We start from the raw sequence: 15,941 nt of genomic DNA on the forward strand, positions 1-15,941 counted from the left end.
TTGGACACGCGATACATTTAAACAGCAGTACCGCTGTGTACAGCAGCGAGGGGGTAGCTTCACCCTCCTGCAGACTGAATATAATGGCATCTAACACACTGCAGATAAGGTCATGGTACCAGAGGGATCGATGCACCACCTCCCGTAGGCCTCATGGGGAAGCAGACTTAAACAAATTGACGATTAGCAGGGCGAAGCTACTTGTCGTAACAGCAGTATGAATAAAACATAAGCAGAGGGTTAAATGTTTCTGGATGAGTGGGGAGACGCCGTCAGGTAACAAAGGGTTTTCTACTCCTCAACAAGAACTGGAGGTGAGATTTGAAGTGTCTGTCAACCCTAGTATGCTAACTAATGACAGCCTAGAGGGCTAGAATGTTTAGCTGCTCTGGGACGCCTCTGGCATCGATTGCTCTGGTCCGACTTCAAAAGAACAAATGTAATCCTCCAGATTTTAAATCGTAAATGTCAAACATGTCTGATAATATCAAGGCATCGCTGATGAATCTGTGAGCAGTTCAGGAGGCTTTAGATTCCTGGTAAAATACAGCGATAGCCATTTAGATACCACAAGTGATTCTCACTACTCATACATGCAGCTACATTCAGGAACATTTCTGGCAGTGTAAACGGGGACAGTGCAGCTCATGGTGATAATGTAACACTTAACAGTTGCCAATCGCCATAAAATTCAAAAAGAAGGAGAGGAAGACGGAGCAGTGCAGAGGAACATGGCCACCAGGGAGCTGTTTTTGACACCGCGTCAGTGTCGTTTCAGCGTGTTTTATATTCAACAAGTCACAAAACGGCGGTACCAACATTTTCCCCCGAAAATGTACACGCTCTCGAGGTGGGAACACGCGTGACCCCATGTAGGAAACATTCCCGATCGTGCCGGAGTGAGGCGGCGCATGTGAACGAGGCGTGGACATAACTCCATGAGCCATAACCATGGCAACAACTCGTGTGTCTGGGCATGTTCATCAGTTTTTGCAAAGTGCAGCTCGTCTGTTGTCTGTATTTGCAGCACTTTTTTTTTTTTTCTCCTTTGGTTTTCTTTTGTCTATTTACATTTTGTTTTTCTTTAGTCAGAGAGTGTTAAGCTGTCAGGGCCAGTGCATCAACTGTGCTGAGACACAATAGAGGTGAATTGGATTTCATTTCTGGTCTTCAAAGCGTTGTATTATTGTATAAAGAACTCAACACTTTCGTGTCTTTTATAAGTTGACTTGTCTACAGTTTTTTTTTTATTCAAATGAGAGTCGGATTAAAAACATAAAACTCTTTAATTATCAATTTTGTTTTGTTTGTTTTTTTCGGGTCTTTGGCCCACAGTCACCAGGACATGTGCCGGTGTTGGGAATCATTCTGAGGACCCGATCTATTCACCCAGAACAGCTGGTTGATTTGAATGAACTGACAAACAGGATTGTTTTTCCAGATTTCAGCAATTATTTTGGGGAACTCCAGCATTAAATTCTGAACCAGCTGAGAATGAAAAATGATGAATAATGCACAATTTGACAGCAGGACTCCTGAATATTGAAACAATTTAAATCACCGAAAAAAATACACCGACAACAATTTCGGATCCCTCTGTACTTTGCATGATGTGCTGTGATACAACATGATTTGCTTTTCACGTGTCACAGTCCTGGAAAGAAAATCAACATCCTTCAAGTGGCTCAAACACTAAACAATGTTTTGAATGGGAATGACTATTGAAAATCAGGAAAAAAAAAAATGTTTTAGTCATCAGACAATTATGTGCTCACAACATCTGATTTTCACTCTTAATAAAACAGTACTCGAGTAACACTGGCCTCCACGCGGAGTGTTACATAATAGGTGGTTTACATGTCGACTGATGCTTAAATGTTGTTGGCTGTCGACTCTCTTGACCTCTTGTCGGTCTGCGAGAGGCCCTAAAGGAGGTCACGGTGACTTGGGCGACGCACTCTGCTGCCTCCGAGGGAAAAAGAATCCTGATGAGCCAAAACGAGTCACAAGAATTTCCTGATGTCTTGACAACACTAATGGACAGGGGACTGAGTCGTCCGTCTCAGGCCCAAGAGGCAGGCAGCAGGCAGCAAGAGAAAATCATTCCTAAATCTGACTTCTGCGGCTGAAAAAAAACAAAACAAAAAAAACACATTAGAGCAAATTACTGAATCACAAAACGAATATACGTGAAGATGGCAAACTTGTTAATTTCTGTTGTCACTTTTAGTCGCAACTACAATGTCTAAAGATATAATGTCAGTGGTCTGATCTGTTGTTTCCTGTAGCGTATTTGATATCTGCCCAACAGCACATCAGGGACTAACTGCTTTCTCTGGGGTAAACTCAAGCTGTCATTTCTGTGACCAAAGAGAGAAATTAAGCCAAAACTAACTTTAGTGAAAGTGTTGTTATTAATGGTATATGAAAGCATCAAACATGCATTTTAGATGTATTTACTTCGACAGTAATGTGATGTAAAAAGCCAATTTAATTGTACATAAGCTAGTGTGTGTGTGTGTGTGACGCAGGGGTTTTCTACACGGTGGCTGTCGTGGACAAACATGTTGATATTCACTTCCTCCACCTTCACTTCTCCCATACCGATTACACACAGGACAAAGAAAAAAACTAACAAAATTACAAATCATAATAATACAAACTCAGAAATAATTCTTTTCTCCATGACTGAATAAACAAGTGGTTTTCAGAGGAAAATAAAGTCCCCAGAACACTGGTAGAAGCTAGAAATGTGGCAGGGTCCGCCACATATAAACAAAGTAAAACAGTATGAAATTGTGTTGTCCTTTTAAGGTCAGTTTGTTTATTCAGTTTATTCAATCATAAAGGAAAATCAGTCAGTGGAGATCTTTCTCTTTTGATCACATATTTTCCCCCCAAAACTACACAATGCTCCTTTAACGTCTCTTCGATTTCAGTCCGATCATGTATATCGTGCACTCCTTTTTTACTGTTTTCTGTTTTTTGATGCAAAACATGAAACACAAGGGAAAAAGGCAAACGAGTCAGTCGATGACTCGATGTTTAGAAGTTTCTTTTCAAAAATGTGCATTTACATGCTACTTTTGCCGTAAAAATGACAGTAAAGAATCAAACCACCAAAGATTTTAATACAGAAAGACTCCATCCATTTCTCCATCCTGTGTCAACTACACAACAAAAAGAGAGTAAAATGTTTTAAAACAAATCTTAAACAAAAAGAAAGACACAAGTTGTAAAAAAAAAAAAAAAAAGAGAGAGAAAAAAAAAAAAAAAAGAAGTAAACCAGTCAGGCAGCAAATGCGCACTTTAAATGATCCATTGTGGGAGGCCTGTGTTTGTGGCCGATCAGCGTAACAACCTTTAGGACACGGATCGTAATGAACTCCATGTCGCATCTTCTTTTTTCCCTGCCATTTCTATTTCACCCTGGCTGATTCTTCATTAGAGTTGTCTGCGCAAAAGAACGCGGAGTGAGAAGAGATCAACCTCCGTCCTGCTTCTGCTGTTTATCATTATCTGCTCCGTCGCGCCGGCCATACCTTCTCATCAAGCCATCAAGCTATCTGCAGAGCGCGGCGGCTGTGTGGAGGCAATTAAGCCTCCGAGTTGCGGCGGAATGCAACTTTTTGCTGCATCCGAAAAAAGTTTGATTTGAAACTTTGTTTTTTTCTTTGAGAACAGCGAATTTGAAAGACCAAAGGGCGTCCAGCGGCATGGACGCGGAGAAATAAGGGCGGCGGGGGGGGGGGGGGGGGGGCGGGGGATGAGAGCAGAACAGAGAGAACAGTCGCAGCGCCGGGCAGAACAGAGGAGGCTGCTGTAGCCGGTCATTAATAGTCAACCAGGATGTACCGCGGGGGGATTTCAGACCGCGGAGGCAGCTTGATAATTCAATCTGTCAAGCGCACGCTGCAAGCTCGGCCAATTAACTGGAGAGGAGGCCGGCCTGACCCCGACATCCCTGCCTCCCTCGTCCCCCTTCTCCGTTTGTAACATCCCTGGCGCGTGTTAAACCAACACCTATACCAGTTAAACTGTCACTCCCGCTGAGGTCAGAAAAGAACCGGAAAGTGTGTGTGTGTGTGTGTGTGTGTGACTGCATGCACGTAGAATTACTTCATCCTGTCGCTACATTGTCTCCTCTAATAATAGGGGAGATGCAGCGTTTATGGACAGATGGCCAAACAACAACCGCTGGTAATTGACGGCTAATTGCGAGCGCTCGACAGGTGCACGGGCTCCCCGACAAATGAAACCTGAGTGATTCCTCTCCGTCTCTTGCAAATTTACAGTTCCATCTTCCGCTCGGTTCCTTCCTCTCCGTCGCCGCACCTGTTTTGTCTCACCCCCTCGACGCGGGAGAGGAGAGCGCCATCGACACCACGTCCCACACACCCTTTTTACCTCCGACAGATGTTCGCCGGCATCCGAACGCTTCTAACACATTAAACGCAAGCCACTAATTAAAATGGTTAAAGAAGGCAAATAAATGCAGCGCGGAGGTGTGTGTGCGTGGACGGCGTGGGAGCGCCGGGGGAAGGTGGCGCGCCGAGTTAAGAGTTAAGAGGAGCGCTCGCCTGGAAAAAACATCTTTAAACGCTCAGAGAAAGGCTTGAAAGAAGAGAGCGTGGAGGCTAGCAAGGGAAGGTCACCGTGGAGTGTGAAAGAAGAGCGCCACGGTGAGCAACATACCGTTAGCCGGGCTCCGTACCAGGCTGATTGGGCTTTTATGTGAAAAAAAGAAAATATTGTATCACAGACACCCAAAGCTCCCACGCTGCATTCACTGAACCTTCAGATATGCTAAAATGTTTCTCGACGGCGGGTAGGCAGGTGGACTCGAGCCACACGGCACTTAATGTTCCCTCTGTGATTTTCACAGAGTAATATCCGTCAAATGACAATAATTTCTTCAAAAGACGCGGAGAGATAGCTGGTGTATTTGAAACCCAGCTTGGTAACACCTACAGAGAGACACTTTGAATATCAAGCACATGTTAAAAGGCTCTCAGGATCATTAGAATTCCGGATACAGGCTTTCCAATTAGAAGCATTCCTGCACAGTCGAGCTCTGGTGCCGCCGGTGAGCCCCATGCAGGTCGGCTCAGTGTGTGTGTCTGTGTGTGTGTGTGTGTGTTATAGCATTTGTCTATTTCATGTTAACTCTCCCTGGCTTATGTCTTTATTGTGAATAGATACAATGTCTGCATCAAATCACTCTGCAGTAGCGATCCGCTGAACTCTTATGTAAACACAGCATCCTGCCGGACATGCTCATTTTCGCCCCTTCTCGGGTGCGACGCTCTGATGTGCGATGGATGTTGAGGGGCTCTCGAACAGCGCTCACTCGTGAATGAGCGTGAAAGTGACCGATGTCTCAAAAGTAACCACCTTGACAGCATTCCTTTCAGCTGGACACCCGATCACTGACTGTGCATGTGCAGCTCTCAACAGGGATGAGAAAGAAACAAGATCTCTCTCCACCTAGCCAATCCCGTCGTCATAATTATGAAGACTTTTTTAAAAGAAAAATGAAACCCTATGAAAACAGACCTCACCTGGCACCGGGACACCGCTGTGCACACGATCTGGTTTAAGTCAGTCTAAAGCTAACGTGGCACTCAGTAGAGCGCATACCTCCGCCAATGCCCAGCAATCCCCTTGGATTCTGTCAACCCGAATTCAAAATCCAAAAATCTAAATACCCGAAAAGACACAAAATTTTAACACACACTTAAATGTGTTTGTGACATGTACATGTGTCACTCAGTTGGTCAGTTATTTGAAGAAGTTTGTCAAACTCTCTAAATGCATAAGTCGTGAATGGACAGTGCGGTGTCCACTCAGCAAGAGAAAGTATTAAGTGAGTCCAACTTGTAAATTTAGTGAGCTTCCTTTAAACGCTGCCTGTACTTGTTTGCCCTGCCTGCTGTGCTGCGAGAAACTGGAGGGAGAGAAACAGTGGCTGCATCATTTCAGGCCAATTTGCTGGGTGAGTGCTATTTTTGCTTTTGTTTAATTTGCAGCTCCTAATGACTGTTTTAACACAGCGCGAGGGATCTTTTTTTTTTTTTTTTTTTTTTTACACAATACCAAAAGCAGGTTTTCAGCAAATGAAGGTATTGTAACACGGTACAATTTAAGCGAGTTTGTGTTCGTTGGCCGAGTCGTCATTCCTGTTTGTGTTTTAGAGGATGATGTTAATTGGCACTTAACGTGGTTAGCATTAACATTAGTTCTTATCCTGCAAAGCGAAAGAGATTGGACTGTGTCATTTTCTCCTGATTCCCTTTAATTTCTCATTTTTTTTAAGAGAAATAAATACATGATCTTTATATATGTGAATAAAGATTATTTTTAGAGAGATAGAAATCTTTTGGATCAATATGCTTTGTGTGATTATTTTATAAAATTGGCTGATTTTCATGTATGTTCTTAAATTCAAACAATTATTCTTAAGTGTATGTAAACTTGATTTCAATACTTGTATCATTTTCTGTTGTTTAATGACTTACATAACTTTTCAGCTTGGGTTGTACAGATCTCAGGGACGTGTCGGTGCATTTGAAGAGACTCCGAATTACATCACAGTGAGCATAAAACAGCAATGTTGGCACCGGCGGACCATCTCTATTGCTGTCTGAGTCTCCTGGATGTACTCTGGTGAAGCGTATCTGATCTGCTGCTTTCTACTGTTCCCAGCTGAGCCGGTGCAATCGAAATGACAAACGTGACACAGAAGGAAAAAAGAAAAAAAAAACAGAAACAGCAAACTTGATATACACATCACTTTCTGTCTTGCTGCAACTGTGCAACCGTCCGTTCTAACTTGCCACAGGGTGAAAAAAAAAAAGAAAGAAAACGACGTCTGTGTGCGTCGTGCGGCTGTGAAACCCAACACATAATCATATCTGTTTTTTGAAGACTCCCGCTTTGATAGTCCTCCACCAAAGACGGGCCTCCAAAGGATTACTCGCCCAGCTCCAGACAGCTTCCATGGAAGTGTACTCTAACTTTCTGTGAAGGGAGAAGATGTAAAGTTTTGCATCAAAGAGCCCTCAAAACAGTCTTTCCCCTTCTCTCCCCCGACCGCAGAAAAAGGATCTAGTTTTCTTGCTCTCAGATGAGCTCCTTCAGAGGGGGGGGGGGGGAGTCCGGAGAGGTTTCAGAGAGCGAGAGCTGAAGCAGGTGGGGTGAGAGAGAGAGAGAGAGAGAGAGAGAGAGAGAGAGACGAGCCAGAGGTGGAGAACGAGTACGAGAGCGGGTTAGATGGAGAGGGGAGGAAAAAGCAAGAGACTGGTGGCGTGGAACAAAATCTGGCTCCCCCTTCATCAGGAGTAGCTGCCTCAGTGAAGATGACTTTTTGGGGTTAGTGCAGAAGGGACCCTCCCCATCTACTACTACTACACACACACACACACACACACACACACACACACACACACACACACACCTGAACAGACTGGAGCACACATTTCTTTTTACTCAAGCAGTTTTGGCCGAGGGAGAACCATTTTTAAAGACACAGGATTACAGAGGATACAGAGGATTACCTCCACATGCACGCACATACAGAGTACACACATCTCCTAAACTCCCTGCTTAACTCCCGTGCAGCCTTATAGGCAAAATAGTAAACAGTGATTATAACAGCAAAGTTGTGAACCCGGAGCCTCGGCTCCGTCACAGCGAACTGTCAGACGGCGAAGCCAGCATTGTTTGATCATGAAAGTTTTATGACATGTTTGCCTCCGCTCCGACTCACAAAATCTTGTGAGTGTCAATTAGCGGCGGCAGATCAGGAAGCCCCGCCAAACGAAAAACAAACCTTTGTCTTTTCAAGCTCCGACATCAGAGGTGCGAGGATTACAGGAACGAGAGGAAAACAAAAGGGGGGGGGGGTGCATGTTAGATTTGCATGGCAAGCATCCCTGACACTTGCGATTTGTTTGTAGTGCGGCAACACTGTCAAGCGTTCTTTTTTAGCACTTCGCGAGTGCAGCGTTTAGACGGCTTTCATCCTCATTCAGACGTCCCAGAAAAGGTCACAACCGAGCTGCAAAGAGTTGAAAAGACAATAGCTCCGTTTTTTTTTGTTTTTTTTTATCTGGCGGGAGCTGGCAGAGAGGACGAGCGCGTGAGGAAGTCATTTCCCAACTTAGTTCTTTGGTTAAACGCTAACAGTGATCGCCAGACAACAGATGACAAACTATGTACTGCAACAGCCTGCAGCAAATTAAAGATAATTGCAACAGAAGACTGGGGAGATATTGGATTCTTTTTCTTTTCTTTTCGGTGTCCTCATCTGCCTTTGTCTTTCTTTTAAACATAGTCTGAAGAAGTTGCTTTGTTGCAGCAAACAAAGGTCAGCAGTGGATTTGATTTGATTTGATTTTGATGCCGGTTCTGTTGTCTGCAACTTCTTCCAATTTAAAGCATTTCAGCAGAAAGGCCTGTTTATTTTATTTTATTTTTCATATCAAATGACTTCTCGTGATAGCAGAGGAGTATTTTTTTTTTTTTTTTTTTTTTTTACATTTTAGGGGTTAGCAGAAAAACTGTTGTTCTTGGCACTCTTCCCACAATTGGAATACCAAACACTATATGCAATGCATTATGAGACTCTTTGAATGGCAAGTCTGTTGTGAAAGTATCTTTGCCAATACTGGAATAAACGGAAGCAACAAGATGGCACAACAAGCAGTCCCATGAAAGAGAGGAAAAGCTTGAAGCAACTAAGAAAGCAAGATTAATATATATATATATATATATATATATATATATATATATATATATATATATATATATATATGTGTATATATATATATATATATATATATATATATATATATATATATATATATATTATTCATTGTCCTACTATTAAATCAAGTTGTAAATGTTGGTGACTCATAACTCACATTCAAGATAAAAAAAATAGCAAGAGATAGCATTGAGGTATCTGGGCAACGACACATTCTGATTTGTGGTTTAACTCAGTTTATATTTAACTTGTTCCTTCTCCTCCTGTGAGTTCAGGAATGTAGATGGTGTGGGGGTTCGGACGCAGGCTCGAGATCTGTTTCAATAACGATTGCTCTATCATTCCACCCAGCTCTGCCGCCGCAGATTTCTTTTTTCATCAAACTATACACCAACACCTTAGAGGAAGAAACAACCTGGCATGGTTGGTGAATGGCACAGGACAGAAATCTACAGTGGGTGATTAAAACTAGTTGTAGCTGTCTACAGATCATCAGCGACATCAGTAAAGTGAAGCGTCTGCACAAGAGCCCAAAGGATACTGAAAGACAACACCCACCCCAGCCACAGTCTGTTCACCCTGCTGCCATATGATAAAAGATAAAGAAGTATTCGCTGCCGCACCACTAGTCTACACAGCAGCTTCACTCAACACTCTTTAATTTTGTGTCACTATATAATCTTGCGTCGCATGATAATAATTATATTAACTAACCTACATTCAGTGTCTGTGACTGCCCACAGCACATAGTAAGACAATTCTCACTTCATACATACATACATACAGTATAGAGATGCCATACTATGAAATTTGACTCAACAAAATTAATATCAAAATTATTAACATTTCTACAAACAGCGTTATGATTTTATAATTAACCGTTATCTGTACTAGATAACTAGAGCTATCAAGAGACAGTTAATTAATAAAGGTGCACTATGTGGTTTTGTAAAAGAATACACTCAAATGCAGTAGACAGTATTAATGAGGTAACAATACAAACTCAGAAATATGTATTTGTCCCATAACTGAATAAACAAGCTGTTCCCAGAGGAAAATAAGGTTCCTGAATAAAGCAAGAAAGGTGGCAGGGTCTGCCAAATATAAACAAAGTAAAACAGTGTGAAATTGTGTTGTCCTTTAAGGTCAGTTTGTTTATTCAGTCATGAAAATAGTTGAATTTAGTTTGTAATGACATCAAAATCAGTCAATGGAGATCTTTCTCTTCTGAGTAAAATGTCCTCACCACATCTACACGGAGCACCTTTAAGTGAGCGAAACGGTGTCATTACATGTGTCTCCAGGTTTGTTTCTATAAAGAATGGTCGTAGCACAGATGAACCAAGACATTTCCTGCAGTACAACTGACAGTAGCTATGAGCGTTCTGAGCAACAAGTTTGTATAGCTTCAGTGGCTCCAGTGGGAAAATGTCACCGCCCACTCCTTGAAAAGTAAGCCACGCATTTCTATAGTAATGTACACGGAATACATTAGTTCGCAACACTGAATAAACGCTGCAATGCCTCCATCGGGATCACTGGCACTGTGATGCACTGGAGACATGAGTGGGTGAGGGAGGGCAGTCGGTCAGGAGCTGTTGTTGTTGGATTCAGAGTAAGATGCTGTGCTGATGAGCGGTCGCATGGTCATTACTGTTGCAAAATATACAAATGCCAGTTGGTGGAATTACAATAATACAAAGATGCTGTGAAATGGTCAGTCATTCCACCAACCTGGTCCAGACTCAAGTGTTGGGTTGGATTGCCATGCAAATCTGCAGAGCTATTCTCAAAGCCACCAGACGATGAATCTCCATGGCTTGAGTGAATCCATGTCATCCATGTCTGTCATCAAGCGCCATCATCAGGTCGGAGTTTTCCATCACCCGGTGAAATATCTTGACATCTGCTTGATGGATTGGCACAAAGTTAGGGACGGACATTGATGGTGACCAGGTGATGACTCATAATGAATTCCAAAAAAGGGAAAAAAAAAATGAAAATAAAAATGTTAACCTGTTAGTCGGGGGACCAACACCAGGAAGTTAACATCTTGTGTTCAAATTGAAATTACCATGTGATGGATTGCAATGAATTTTGGTATAGTTAAATAGTGATCCTGTGACTTTTCATCAGCTGCGATCACCGTGCCAGAATTCTGTGTTTTATGAACTGATATGATATGAGCACATGAATAACTGCGAAACCAAAGACATAGATATTGGCCTCAGCTATATATGCTATAATGCTAAACTACGATGATGATCAGTGCAAACATTATAAGTGCTCAACATCAGCATGTTAACACCCTTATATCTGTAGCATGGCTGTAGACTCTTTGGGTGAATCCAAGGGTGGATTCCCTGCTCTTGCAGACTCGCAGACTTTGCAGGGATGTTCCCAAGAAGTCCGCAAGGGCCTAACCCAAAATATATCCAGTCCACAACAGCAAGTCTAGAGGGGTCAAAGGTCAAGTGTGTAAGATGAAAGAAATGAAATATAATAATCACAGCTATGTTTTTTCTCACATCACCTTAATCACCTAAAACTAAGACTTGTGTTTTTGTTACCTTAGAAGCTTGGCTTGAAGGACAAGATAAAATCTGGAGTTGGTCTCAATTTAAGAGACGTGCTTAAGGCTGCTGTAAATTATGTATTTTTTAATAAAATGTGTCTTAAATAGCTTTATATCTAAAGGTAATCGCTGTTAATGAGTGTTTGTTTAGTAACTCGTGTCTCTCCTCCTCCCCCCGGCTCACGCATTGAAAGAGAAAATACATTTTCTGGTATTGCTGCCCACTTTATCCAATCAGGAGAGAGAACACTATGAAGAGGCGGGATGGCCTGTACAGGCTTTTGCTGCATTACAACCGATGGTAGAGGTTGAACGTCCTGCGCGGCAGGTTTGTAAGGCTCCAGGAAGTCTGTTGGGGTAAAAATTTCAACACCCACTCTTCCAAAAGTAAGTCACACTCTGCTGCAGTAATGCATGGAGAATGCATTAATTTGTAACTGATCTCTGTAACGGCTCCATCAGTATGTGAGATGTGCCAGCGTTTTGATTTTAAACTTCAAGTGGGTACGGCTCCAACTTTGAGCTGAGCTGTCCAGTAACATTCATCCACCTCCCCCAGGTCCCCACGTACTCTTCCTCACAAAACAAATGTCCTGAAACAAAAGGAGACACATCTTTTCAATGATGGCAGACATCACTATCATTCTTCTCCATTTCCCAGCTGTTAGACAGCAAGTCTATTGTACAGCAATGAGATATCACTTTAATTTAGAAGAAAGGAAGCGGGGAGGACAGTGCGGGCTCTGATGTTTTCTCTTGGCGTCCATTGTGTCTTGGGAGCTAATAAAAATGAGACTGCTGTGCAGTTGCAGCTTCAGCAGAGGACCCCCCCACCCCCCCCACCCCCAACACACTCACATAGCATTGTATGCTTCTTTATTGGCTTAATAACAGAGGACTAAGGGCATGGTGGAAACAGTTTTGTCTCTGTGAGTGCTGGAGCCAAAAATCAAACATGAACGCGTTGGCTTTAGCTTCTCTGGAGGACTTGGTGGAACAAAAACAGCACAGTGATATAATTAACAACTGCCTCCTGTGAGACAAGTGTGTGTGTGATTTCTGTGCGTTGATGTGGTATATATATATATATATATATATATATATATATATATATATATATATATATATATATATATATACATCTGAGTGTGGACATGGTCCTCAACACACCCCACCGCCTCTTGCACATGCATGCGCACATGTGTGCAGCAGCCTGTAATTCCTCCTGCTTTTGAAGTTGAGGGCAAACACAACTTAAAACCAGGCTGCATTGTAATCTAATAATGAACCCGCGCCAATGACATGTGCTCATCTGAGTCCCCCCGCTGCAGCCGTGCCCAAAATCTAACCCTGTACATCTGAAGGACGGCACAAACGCGGCAGCCCAAGAAACGACATTAAGGAGAAACTCGCGCTATCTCCCTCCTGACAGCTCGCAGGGAAGCTGTAGGTAACAAATCAAACAAGGAAGTCGGAGCCCCAAAACATTTAAATGGAAGTGAGGCACGGTCTCACAATGGTTCTCGCCTTATCTCCCCTCAAACACCTGCCATGTCGGCTGCTACTTATCCTCTGATTACAGCTGTAGCCATTTTGCTGTAATTCGCCAAAAAATTATTCCTGAAATAAATAAGTATTATAACATGCAGACAGAGAGTGAGAGGAAGGGGGGGGTGGAAGAGAGAGAGTGGAAGAGAGAGAGCGTGTAGTGAAATATTCAAGTGAAATATTCTCTGGGAACATGGTGTTCTGAGATTGGAATAAATAAGTAGACAAGGAGCAGAGGGAGGGGGAAAAAAAAGGGAAAAAGTCAAAAGGAGGTTTGACGTGATGTCTAGTCTCGAGTCTGGGTTGCCTCTGTTGCACTGTTGATCTCGGCTTCACACACAACTCTCAAACAAGGTCATATTATACCGCGCAGCGTGCGATGAATGACAACTTTTCTGCATTCACATTATGCATCACAGAGCTATCTGCAGTGACCCTCGGTTCAGCTGCAAGATTCTAAAGTGCGGGAGGGGGTGGGGGGGTATAGAACATAGAAGAGAAGGAAAGAAAAGCAGTCATTCTGCGTGTCGGTGAGTAATCGCACTTACAGTAGAGGTCTTCGTGAGTCCCATCACTCAAGCCGGTCAAAAACTGTATTCAGTCCAGTTGGCCGGAGTTTGGCTGGTAGCGGTTCCATTCTCCTGCAGCACGTCTCCTCCCGTCTGACTGGATCTGTTTCATCATCACAGATCTGTTTTTTTTTTACCTGAAACGCACAGAGGTAACTTTGAAGTGCAGGAGAGATCAGATGGATTGCTCGTTCTCCTTTTTGACCAAGGACGCTCTCTAATTGGTGGCGCAACGTTCCCCCTGCCAGTGTTGGTGCTCTTTCCCGAGAGCGAGCCTCATTATCCCAATATTATCAGTCCATATCTGCAATTGTACTAATACATACCTGCCAGAATTAGAATAAGTAAAGGAGTGAGGGTTTCGGCAAAACTCCAGGGCCCTAATTTATATAACCCTGCATCACAGTTTAACAGAATAAATACATGAATGTGAAAGTAAAATGACTTTGAATTAGTCTTAAAGTCATAGCTCACAGTAGAATACATAATTGCCGTAATCAGGATCAAAAGCGAACATCTAAAATGTACACAAAAACAGAAGATCCAGCACAAATTTGATCACGTACTATAGCCATATCATGGGTCGTAGCTTTAAACACATTGTGTCACTGCTGCTGTTAAGGATCTCTCAGTCCAATTAACACTAAAGACTCAAGCAGCATGGGATCATGGGAGTTGTCGTGTTCGCTGTTGAGCAACCAGCGCAGCTGATGAAAATCTGTCTACATTGATTCAGTGATTCAGGCACAACTATTCACAGTAATGAAGGTAATGTTTTAAAGTTATTTTTAGTTACGTTCACCAGCTTACTTCCTCACTCTCACTCTCCCAGAAGCCCTAGCAACAGGTGACTAATTGCAGCTCACCATTTACTTGAATAAAACCACAGATGTTTCTGGGTTTTAACATTGTTAGAAACACTTAACAAAACACAAAACAAAGGTCTAGTCATGTTCAGACATTTTACTGGAATTGTTACATATTATATTTTTGAATTCACATATCGTTAGCAATTGTTACCCAGTTGTTTTGCTAGGATTTGCTAACTTTACTGGCCCAGGCCTGATCATCAGTTGGAGCCGAAGTAGAATAAAGCCAGCTCCTGCATCTTTTCCCCGTGGTGTGGTTCCTGTGGTTGCCATGGTGATGTGGTGAGCTGTGGGGATGCTGAAAAAGTTGAACCACCGTCAACTCAGACGGTAGAGGCAAACAGTGATGCACATTCATGACGGCGCCACGTTTTCACTCATCAAGTATGAACATCTGCACTTTTATTCTCCGCCTCATTACATTCATGGCAGATCACTTCCTGTAATGGTGCTTGACGTAATTTGCGATGAAAGTAATCATCCAGCGCGGACATAATTCCGAGGGATACCTACCTGACTAATTCTTCCACTTCGTCCACTTTGAATCTTTAAAATCCATGCACATTTAATTACGTCGGGTAGGTTTTCGGATCAGATCCAAAATCTCATACTCTGTGTCAGATTAAGTTCGAAAACAAAAATCGCCACACTTCGGCGGAATTTTCGCTATCAATTTAGAATTGTTTTCACAAGCCACTCGAGTCTCAGCTGGTGGAATAAGCTACCTAAAACAGCCTTGAATATGACTGACAGTTCAGTTAAGACATAATACTCGCTCATTATAGGCATGCTCAGCAGCCCACCAATGGTTTCACAGTTGAAAAAAATAAATGTGCAGCCAGTACTCGGTTCAGAAGAGGACACAGATATCCGTTGCCCGCTTTTTGTTGTTTGTCGTACGGTGCTCTTAGCGAGAATCAGCCCCAATTCAGGCAGTGCGTCATGTTTTTTTTTTTTTTTCCCCCATTCATGTACAGTACTCAGGCACACGGCCAATTTGCTGAACAGACCGACTGTGCAAGTTAGTAGAACCACCTACTCTTTTCATGGAAAAGAAGGACTCATTGAATCCACGTGAGAGCTTTCATCCTTTTTGTACGTATGGATTCACGAAGATGACGGAGAGCTGCACACGGGTCAAACGAGGCCTTTATGGGATTAAGGAAGCTAGAAATTGTACATAATTAGGTGCTCCCATTATTATAGCATACAAACGTTCAATTCAATTCTTTTCACAAGCCGATCATGGAGACCCATTGAAAATATATCAGGTTGAATATAAGTTAACAAACTACTATTTTTAAGTTTCAATGCATGAATCTCTCATTTCTTTTTCTCACCGTTAAAGACTGAAATACGATCAGGAAGGATGTGCAGATGTGTGAAGAAGGTGATGGTGGTGATATCTCTCATACTGGGGAATGTGGCACGCTGATAATGAAACACACGGCAAAGTGACTGTGAATGTAACACAAATTAAATTAGGCATTTCGATTTTAATCTTCTGACTCCCATCAGATCTGCGGTGAATTATAATGTTTAAGTCCCCCCACCCCGTCTCCCATCTGTCAGTCACTGTTGCTTTATTCTCTTTCTTCCTGTTATCCACCCTC

The 15,941-nt window shown here is 42.6% G+C and overlaps 2 long non-coding RNA genes across 2 annotated transcripts; both read right to left on the minus strand.

Annotated features, from left to right (window-relative positions):
- Positions 1 to 9,854: 9,854 nt before the first annotated feature.
- Positions 9,855 to 13,588, minus strand: LOC119022239. The gene is made up of 3 exons (XR_005075864.1): positions 13,439 to 13,588; positions 10,502 to 10,673; positions 9,855 to 10,420 (listed from the first exon to the last, which is right to left on the minus strand). It is a non-coding gene; the product is annotated as an uncharacterized LOC119022239 (long non-coding RNA).
- Positions 13,589 to 14,402: 814 nt separating this feature from the next.
- Positions 14,403 to 15,847, minus strand: LOC119022240. Its single transcript, XR_005075865.1, has 2 exons — positions 15,669 to 15,847; positions 14,403 to 14,626 (listed from the first exon to the last, which is right to left on the minus strand). It is a non-coding gene; the product is annotated as an uncharacterized LOC119022240 (long non-coding RNA).
- Positions 15,848 to 15,941: the final 94 nt, after the last annotated feature.

This window comes from Acanthopagrus latus, chromosome 7, assembly GCF_904848185.1.
Source record: "Acanthopagrus latus isolate v.2019 chromosome 7, fAcaLat1.1, whole genome shotgun sequence".
In the NCBI taxonomy this organism is placed as follows: Eukaryota; Metazoa; Chordata; class Actinopteri; order Spariformes; family Sparidae; genus Acanthopagrus; species Acanthopagrus latus.